Here is a 10,209-nt window from a genome sequence, read left to right as displayed (position 1 = left end):
AAAGCAAAAAACAAAAAACATGTATATGTATACGTATACATACATGTATATGCTACTTGCTTTTCCCTCTGATGGGAGTGTTTTTTCCCCGATATTCAAATGCCATCCCCTTACCTATCAGCCTTCAGCACACTGACACCCCTTCATCAGATACTTCCCCAACCACCCTAATTAAAGAATTTCCCCCTCCTTGTTGTTGATGCCCGTTAATCAAAGATCACCAGGAACACACTGCAATCCAGAAAAGTGGGACTTGTTGATTGATGCTTCCAGCAGGAAGCAAGACTGCACACCTTGACGAAACATGGGACATCTCAGTAAGAAAATCATACCATGGGGCTTGTTAAGGGTTTGGGAAGGAAGTGGGGTTTGCTCTGGATTGGGGGCTGTCAGGAAATGGGAGTAATTGTATGACTGGGTATCTTAATGAACTTTATCTTGGAAGCAGGAGGAGCAGAGTGGGGCTAACGCTGCAGTTAATGAAGAAGCAGCATTCGCTCATGTCAGCTGGGAGGGGGGCTATTGGTGATTTTGGTGGTTGCACAGTGTTTTGGTTTTGTCCCTGCTCAGGCACGATTACAGAGTAGTAGTTTTTTGTTTTTTTTTTTTTGCCTCCATCACAGTCACAGAGTGACTTTCTCTCATGTTGATGTGCCGTAAAATTATGTTTGACCAGAGAACACCATGGTCTAGCTGTGAGTGCCAGGCCAGCTCCGAGCAAACAGGTGATTTTTTCTTTCCCACTTTGTCCCGTTATCCTGTGTAATTTCTTCAAATTATGAATCTATATCCAACAATGATCTAACTTATGTATTTGTAATATATGTGTGATCTGTCTTCTTCATATGTATGTATTAGCTGCAGGAGGACATGGTATCATGTCATTCATCACTGTGTCTCCAACATCAAAAGCAGCCCCAACATATGGTAAATACTCAATAAACATTAGTTGAAAAGATGCATAACTTAGATGCTTGGGGGAAGGGCTCATCTGGAGGTGGGAGAGAGTTTCATGAAGTGAGGAAGTGTGAAGCATATGCCTGATGCTGCAGCCCTTTCCAGTCACCTCTGGGTGTCATGTCAGCCTGTGTCAGGATGTCTGATCTGGGAGACTGGGAAACTACTACCCCTAGAATGAATGGCCTTCTGAATTCTAACTGAAGAGCCCTGTGAGATTGCGCGATGTTAAAATCTGATTTTCCCTGTCTAGATGGGTACAGAAGATATTCTAGTCCTTGTCAATTTGGATTGTTATTACCCTCAGGAAGTAGAACCTGAAAAAACAAGGTATTTCAGTCACCTTCATACAATGGTCATCATAAAGTGTCTTCTCAGAGCTTTTGTTTTAATGTCCAGGCCCAAAGTTCACCTACATAAGAAAAGAATGTTAATGAATGTAACTCTTTTTCCTCTCATTAAAAGGCTCTGGTATATTTCGAAATCATTCTGATGCTTTCAAAGAAAGCATTCCAGGTAAATGTGCTCTCTACTGCAGTTAAAAACTTAAAGACTTAGTGACCATTTTAAACAGTAGTCTTGAAAATGTTCATTGAAACATCTTCCAAAAGGTAGCAAAATTTGTATGTTGGAGGCAATAGTGATGATTTATGTTCGTATCTACTATTTGCATATTTTACTACCACCATTTTTGTTTTTTTGCTTTTAATATCTTCTTATACATTTTCTTACTGAAAAGTTACCGGTTTCGTTAAATTAAGTAGATATTTATTAAGTGCCTATTTTGTGCTACGTGCAAGACAGTATGCAATTCATTTCCAAGAAAGCTAAGAAAGTATAAAGGAAAAGACATAATTGCCTTTTTCAAAACCTATTTTCAACTATTTGTGGCACGCTGAACTACCCTAACTAATTTGCGCTGAAGAGATTCAGAATCATTAGCCTTAGCCAGGCACTGTTGAGCATCATCTTGTGAACTTGATATGGGATACATTTAAGCTGCAATAGGTATATAGTTTCTTCACATACTTTGGAAGGGCTCCCGAGCCAGGATGCTTAGATAAAAATACTGACATTGCCAACAATTAGCTGTGTGACTTAACAGCTCTGTGCCTCAGTTTCCTTGTCTGTAACTGAGGATGACAATAATAGTATCTATTTCATAGGATTATTGTGGAAATGAAATGATCTAACCTGTGTAAAGGGCATAGTATATTGCCTAGCATATAATAAACATTCAGTAAATATTATTATTTTAGTATATGTTATAGTATGTTATGTTACTATTGTATCTTACGTCTTATTGTATCTTAACATCTTATTGTATGTTACTACTATTTTTATCACAGTTTACGGAGCTGTATAAGTAATAAACATTATAATGTAAACATCTTTATAATACTTCATACAGAAAACAGTATGAAGTTTCACTATCTAACTTAGTGAATATTTTTTGCTGCACACTGTGTGGAAGATTCATCATGCTTGCTGGAAATATCAGTATTAGTAAGACACAGTTCCTACCATTAAGGAGTTCCCACCTGAAGCTCAGCAACTGCTGGTGGGAACAAAACTCTAGACCTCTTATCTATTTTTTCTAAATGTGTATACAAAATCAGTTTTTCCTCTTTCCCATCTCCCGTGACCTATGTTGGTTATCTAAAGTGATTCTTGCCACCACTCTAGCTCTGTTAACCCTGGTCCTTGCACGATGCCAAGCAAATCTCTTTGTCAACTCCTCATTTATATACCCACTCTCTCTCTCCTTCCCACTACTGCTGTTTTACAATTACCCACCACTTATTTTTAAGCACATCACCTGGTTTATGAGTATTCAGGTCCTAGCAAGATAGCATAGAGGTTAAGGGCATGAGCTTTAAAAGTATAGTATTTGGGGACTTCCCCAGTGGTCCAGTGCTGGAGAATCCACCTTCCAATGCAGGGGCCATGTGTTCGATCCCTGGTTGGGGAACTGGGATCCCACATGCTGCGGGGCAACTAATCCCGTGTGCCACAACTGCTGAGCCCACGTGCCCTGGAGCCCGCACACCACAACTAGAGAAGAAAACCTGCACGCCACAACTAGAGAGAAGCCCGCATGCCACAACAAAGACCCAATGCAGCCAAAATTTTTTAAAAAATCAATAAAATAAAATAAATAAATAAAACGAATGGGTTATATATTTTAAAAAACTAAAAAAAAAAAAGAGTATTTGATTCATATCCTGACTCATGTACTAATTGTGTGACCTTGGACAAGTTATTTAGCTTCTCCAAGTGTTAGTTTCCTTACTTATGAAATAAAGATGTTAATATCTATTTTGACAGTTGTTAAACAATTAAATAATGGGGCACCTAGCATGTGTCTTAGCTTTCAGAAAATGGTTTCTAGTATTACTAAAAATACATCTATGATGTTTCCTTGGGTGCATAAGTGGAAATGGTCTCCAACAGGAAAAGGAAGAATAAAACTACTGAGAAAGAGAATAGAGTGACTCATATCACTTTATGGAGTGTCTGTAGCTATGGAGGAAGACAAGAGTTATCTGCATAACCATTTCTGGAGTCTAATGAAAAGAAGGGATTCTCTCTTCCTATAGAGTATGTGGACTTAAAGCTTTCAGGATGAGGTTCTAAAATGGAATTTTGACTACAGTGTCCACTTGTACTCTTTTTGATAGAACAAATTAATTAAATCATCCACAAAAGAGCACATTGGTATCTGAAATGGAATGAATGTGAGCTGGTCAACAATGTGTCAGTTAGGGTTTCAGTAGGATACAAATGGCACACTCAGAGGATTTGACTGAGGGGAGATTAAGAAGGGATGATTTACAGAAGAATGGGCAAGGTTAAGGGACCCCACAAGAAGCAGCCAGGAACTATTAAGTGCAGGAAGCTGCTAAGACCCCCAGCATTGAAGGAATAGAGTTTTGGAGGCCAGCAAGAGCTGGAGCCATAGAACAGGGACTGCCCAACAGAAGCTGTGGCTATAGAAAATGCAGCCACTGTCAGGAGTTCTTGACAAAGGGTGGGGGTAATGATGTGATAGATACCTCAACCTCTCTCTCTCTTTTTTTTTTTAATTAATTAATTTATTTTTGCTGTGTTGGGTCTTCGTTTCTGTGTGAGGGCTTTCTCTAGTTGCGGCAAGCGGGGGCCACTCTTTCATCGCGGTGCAGGGGCCTCTCACTATCGCGGCCTCTCTTGTTGCAGAGCACAGGCTCCAGATGCACAGGCTCAGTAGTTGTGGCTCACGGGCCTACTTGCTCCGCGGCATGTGGGATCTTCCCAGACCAGGGCTCGAACCCGTGTCCCCTGCATTAGCAGGCAGATTCTCAACCCCTGCGCCACCAGGGAAGCCCCTCTCTCTTTCTGTTTACACTCTCCTGCTGGTTCCTCTCATTCTGTGAACCCAGCTGGAAGCCAGAGTGCCAGAATGCTTAGCCTTCCTAGGGGCCAGACTCCCAGGACACAGAGCACAGTAGGGGAGGGCAGAGAATGGATTGAAAAGGCAAATGGATAGTCGAGAACAACACTCTGTGAAGCCTGCCTGAGAGAACAAAAACGGGAGGATGGAGTGATACAAACCACTTTCCAGCCTCTCCGTAAAACCTGCAGGATAATCCTCTACGCTCTCTCCTGCAGTGACCCTGGGGACCGTGCATTGATGATGGTGTGTTCATGTGGAAGGAACCCGGGTCTGAACGGCTACTCAGAGCAGAGCCTCCATCCTGACCACACTGCACTGTAACAGGAAGCCACTGAGGCTGCAGTATTGTTTGTTCAGATGCAGATGGCGGGAGGGGGCTGTGGGGATGATTAATACTGATGACCGCCAGGCGTACCTCTTGGGTTTCTTCTCTCTACTGAGCTTCTGAGCACTTACTCTTTTTTGTAAGCATCTATAAAACATTTACAAGTGGACATTTTAGATGTCATCTTAAACTCAATTCACAGCCAAATTCAAAACCATCCCCAAACTACCTTGGTTTCATACATAATCTGCCCTTCCAACTTATTTATTCATTGAGTTGGTCACTTCAGAATATTTACTGAGTCTTGATCTATGCCACAATGTGGACTACATATTAAAGATATAAAGAAGACACAGTTTCTGATTTCAAGAGGACCATAGTCTGATGAAGGTAGATATGTAAACAAGTGATTTATGAGAATGTTACATGTACCATGGTTACATGTCAGTTGTTTCCTCTTTTTTACATCTCACACAAGATGAGTCACAAGTATTGTATCTCACGTGCTTCTTTGGTAATAGCCACTTTCTCACAGTGCTATATTGGAATGATAACCAATTCCCCTTGCAGCCTTCACTCTCTCCTCACTCTAGTTCTGCTTCCATCCTTTTCTCATTCTAGTTCTAGTGTACTCCTTGCATACTATCTCTAGACTACTATTCCTCATATGCTACTTTGTTCAGGAATAGTGTAAAGTTTTATTTTTTCCTATTGCATCAAGTCTCAGTTCTGCTTGGCTTTCAAAGACCTTCAGGTCAGCCCTCCTAATGCAGCTATGTAATCCTATCCTCTAGGACTCTCCACTGTAACTGCCGACCCTGTCTATTGTTACTCCACCTTCCTTTCCATTCCCACTACTCACCTTAGTTCAGTCCTTCTCAGCTCCCCCTAGACTACTGCAGTAGCTTCTTAGCTCATTTTCCCGACTCCAGACATGTCCCTTTCCCACCCTGCTTCCTGCCCACAGAACTCTGTCATTGCAGGATCACTCTGATCATATCAGTCCTCTCTTCAAAAGCCTTTCCATCTTCCACAGTTCCCATCTCAGTAAGTGGCACCTCTGTATACCAATTGCTTGTACCAGAAACTTGGGCGCCTTCTGTACTCTTCCTTGTGTCACACCCCTCTCATGCAGTCCGTCATCAGGTTCTTTCTGCTCTGTCATGTATGTCTCTTGAATCAGTCTCCTACTACTGTTCTCCATCCTCAAAGTCCTTGCCAAAGCTGAGACCCCTTGACTGGACTACTCAACAGCCTCCTAACCTGCCTCTGACTTCACTGGCTTTCAGCCCATTCTCCACCTCGCCACTAGACGTAGCTCTTTCTCTGATAGAGAGCTAATATTGTGACTCTCCTGCTTAAAACTCTTTGGGGTTTTAACTCCATGGCTTTGAGGATGAATCTCAAACTACTCTGTGACACATTGTAAAGGACCCTTCATGACGTGGCTCCTTGTATCTCTCCAGCCTCATTGCTTCATCCCAACTCTCTGTTCCGCACCTTCTCTTCTGGCTTTACTGAACTATATCCACGTCCCCTGGGAAGGCACACGATCAATTGCTCGCCTGCAGTTCTCACACGTTACTCGCTCTACCTGGGATGCTCTTTCCTCCCCCCTCCTACACGTTGTTTTGGACTCGGCTCCCTTGATGGCAGTTACCATGTCTTTCTTTTTCTTTACCTTGCAAGCACTCAGTACAGTGCCTGGCATTGGGTAGGCTCTCAATTCAGAGAAGCTAAATAGATTGTTCATGGTCATACAGCTGGTTAAGAGGCAGGGAGCTGGGATTCAATTCAGGTTTCTGATTCAAAATTTTATGCACCTGCCACTTTACTACATTGGATAAAATATTTTAGACATAAAGTCCAAGTTCATTCATTAATTCAGCAAATATGTATTGATTTCCTACTATGTGCCATTCACTGTGTTAGATAAAGGGGGTGAACTGCTGAACAAGGCATTCCCTGCCTTCAGTACACTTCCAGTCTGATGAAAGATACAGACAAGTAAGGACGCATTTGTGGCACAATGTGACAAGTGTTATCATAGGAGTAAGTACAAGGTAAATTGGAAAGCCTAATGGGAGGGACGCATAGCCCAGTCGTAGGCGGTCAGGGAAGGCCTTTGGAGAGAAGTGATTTCTAAGCTCAGACTGCATATAGAATAAGCCTCGGCGAGATGAGGAAGCTGGGGAAGAGAGTTCAAGGCACAAAACAACAACGTGGGCAAAGGTCCTAAACCATCAGAGACTGTGTCAGTACGGGGAACTGAAAGTTGTTCACAACTGCTGAAGTGTAAAATACCACGGCGATAATGACGAGAGCCGAATCGGGACACTGATGCGAGGAGTTTAGACTACGTCCCGAAGCAAGGAAGAGGCAGAGTAGCATTCTAAGCAAGAGAATTAGTTGATCAGATTGAAATTTTGGAAACATCCTCTGACTACAGAGTGAAGAATAGATTAGGGTTGAGTGTGGGGCAAAAGGTAGGATGGGGAGAGTGAGGAATAGAGACTAGAGTGCTTGCCACTGAGAAAGAGAACAGAAGGAGGGCTGCCAGTTGGGGGAGGGGACAGGAGCAGCTGCCCTTTTAGTTGTAACTGAGTTTGATGAACTGGTGTGTGGTCAGGAGCTCAGGAGTGATGTTGGGACCCAAGTTACAGATTTGTGAGATGTGAGCACACGGAGGCTTAGGAAGCCATGGGGGCATGTGAGCTCACCCAAGGAGAGTGTGAAGAGAGGTAGAGTTTAGGGCAGACCTTGCAACATTCAAGGGAAGAGCATTCTCAGGAGGAGGGAAGGGGTCACTGGTGTCAAATATGGCCAAAGGTCAATTAAAGTTAGGACTTGTGGGCTTCCCTGGTGGCTCAGTGGTTGAGAGTCTGCCTGCCGATGCAGGGGACACGGGTTTGTGCCCCGGTCTGGGAAGATCCCACATGCTGCAGAGTGTCTAGGGCCGTGAGCCATGGCGGCTGAGACTGCACGTCCGGAGCCTGTGCTCCGCAACGGGAGAGGCCACAACAGTGAGAGGCCCGCGTACCGCAAAAAAAAAAGTTAGGACTTGTAAGGGTTCATTGGATTTTGAAACATGGAGGCCTTTGGTGTCCACAGGGAGCAGGTTCAGTGGAGTAGTGGGAGCAGAAACTGAGTACAGAGAGCAGAGGAGATGGAGAGCCAGCGGAGACCATGCTTTCAAGCAGTTTAACTCTGAAGGAGGAGGGAGACGGTACCGCTCTTTGGCAGGAGGGTTTTTAAAAGATGGCAGCAATTAGAGAACCCTTGCGGAATGGGTACATCGTGAGAGCACTGGAAGATCTAGAAGAGGTTGATGGAGTGAGGTTGCCGAGGAGGAGGGATTGGCAACACGGCACGGGAGGGCTCTGCCCTTAGACGGGAGGGGTACCTCTTGCATTTTAACAGAAGAGGAAAAGTAAGAAGGGTGCAGGTAAGCCTGCTGGTTAGGTGGTCAGAAGTTTGCAGGGTTCTCAACTAATGGTTTTTGTGTCCTTGGTAAAGTAGGAGGCAAAGTCATCTGCTGAGGGTGTTCCAGGGAGCTGGTGGGGTGAGGAATTTGAAGAGAAAGTGCGGTGAAGAGCAGGAAACAGCTCAGTCCTGGCCCCTCATCTTCTTGCTCTGTTCTTCTTTCTCCCTAGGCCATCTCCTGCAATGCTCATGGCTTCACGTCCCCTCCACACGGATGGTCGCAAATGTAGCTCTCTAGTCCAGACCTCACCTCTGAGCTCTCAACCCTCTTTCACCTCCGCTTGTCTCTCTCAAAGCCTCCTTCCACTACCTGCCCCTGCAGCTTCCGCTCAGGACAGAGGGTTGTTGGGCAGTGCTGAGAATCCAGTCAGTGTTTAGTTTCATGAATTTGCAGTGTGGTCTACACCGTGTAAGGCCCTGTGCTAGCTTTATGTCACCCACCTCCTCTTAGCCAGTTTTGCTCACGTCTCATCTGCTTAACACGTCGTTTCCCCAACCATTTCCACACTGTCAAATCCTATCCATCTTAATGGCTTAACTTTAAAAGCCATCTTTCCTGTAAAGTATTCACGGATAGCCCCAGCTCGAAAACAAAACTTTCTTCCTCTTATTCCTCCTTTGTCTGAATTTTACTTATGGTTCTTACTGTTTTCTATCTCTTAATATACCTGCTGATGTACACGTCTTACATTGCCTCATCTGCATTTACTAAGTTCTTAAATTCCTGAAGGCAAGGCTGTTACCAGAGTCATCTTTTTTTCTCTCAGCCTAAAACAGTGCCTTGCACATGTATCCACTCACAAAATCATGTCAATTACTAAGTTATTATGTATTTACTTACTAAGGAAGATATGGATGGATGACAGATTCTCTCTGCTCTGGTAAGTCCTTACACGTCATCCAATCTTCTTTCTGTTGGTAATCCTGCGATGTTATGGATATTTGTGGGTGATTCATAAATCTCTAGCCCTGAACTCTTGCCCCCAATATACTCTCACGTCTTCAGTTTCTTGCTGCATCTCTCAAGCTTACTATGTTGAAGGTACTCATTTCCCATTTCCTGGTGTCTCCGATCTAAAGCTGAGGCTACGCGTAAATGCCAGCACTTCTATACCTCTTCTCTATTCTAGTCCTCGCTGATCTCATCTTCCCAAATCTTTTAGAATTTATTTTGTCAGTTTTAGGTGTTATTATGGCTTTTCTTTCTTGTTAATTTTCACTGTATAATTTGCCTCCAGAATTATATTATAAATTTAATGAGGCCAAGAATTTGTATATAAGTGTAATCACTTCTTTTTTTTTTGCTGCATTACCTTCCTCCTTTCACCAATCTCTTTTCTCTCCAATTCTCTATCACTTGAGAAAAAATTAGCCACCACCAGAGGGCAGTGGAGAGGTCAAGATAATAAGGATGGAAAAAAGGCAAAGTTTAGTTTAGCAAAGTTGATAGACTAGGACTAAGATTTCTCTACACTCTTTAGCTTTATAGAAGCAGATGTGATTTGCTTAATCCTGGGTGCTAAAGTTTAAGAGATAAAAGTACAAACTGTGTCAATGCCTCGGCCAGCTGGAGCATGAGCACAGGTTGGAGCATCTGGGAATGTAAGCCCGGGAAAGAAAAATCAGGGCAGCTCACACTAGTTTTCTTTAACTTTTTAGAAGAATGGCCTGTGAAAGGCTAATTCAGTTTGTTCTGTTCAGCTTTATATTGGCTAACAGGTGAGAGCTGTGTGGAGCTAGCATTTGCCTCTGTAAGAGGAACTTCTAACAGTAATAATGCAGTCAGGGGAAGTGGTTGAGCTACACTGTGAGGCAGTTATCTGCCGGTTCCAGGAGGTTCTCGGGCTGGGCAAATACCCCTTCAGAATGTGGTTGAGGACAATCTGGCTTTAGGTGTGAAGTTGGGCTTGATGGTTTCTGCTGACTCTTCCAGATCTAAGATCCAGGAGTCTGGAATCCATACTTCCAATGCAGGCCTCAGACTGGCCCATCAAATCCCGTCTCTTCGATC

The 10,209-nt window shown here is 43.5% G+C and overlaps 1 long non-coding RNA gene across 2 annotated transcripts; it reads left to right on the top strand.

Moving 5' to 3' along the window:
- LOC113631306 (uncharacterized) lies at nucleotides 1-2,921 on the top strand. 2 transcript variants are annotated; one of them, XR_003437257.1, is made up of 5 exons: nucleotides 1-317; nucleotides 624-725; nucleotides 859-927; nucleotides 1,211-1,287; nucleotides 1,423-2,921. It is a non-coding gene; the product is annotated as an uncharacterized LOC113631306 (long non-coding RNA). The 2 variants fall into 2 exon arrangements; XR_003437256.1 differs by having other exon boundaries at nucleotides 1,211-2,921.
- The last annotated feature ends 7,288 nt before the right edge of the window (nucleotides 2,922-10,209 follow it).

This window comes from Aethalodelphis obliquidens, unplaced genomic scaffold (assembly GCF_003676395.1).
Source record: "Aethalodelphis obliquidens isolate GAN/ISIS:26980383/991018 unplaced genomic scaffold, ASM367639v1 scaffold32, whole genome shotgun sequence".
Lineage (NCBI taxonomy): Eukaryota > Metazoa > Chordata > Mammalia > Artiodactyla > Delphinidae > Aethalodelphis > Aethalodelphis obliquidens.
The sequence above is the reverse complement of the archived record's forward strand: the minus strand, read 5'-3'. Positions and strand labels throughout refer to the sequence as shown.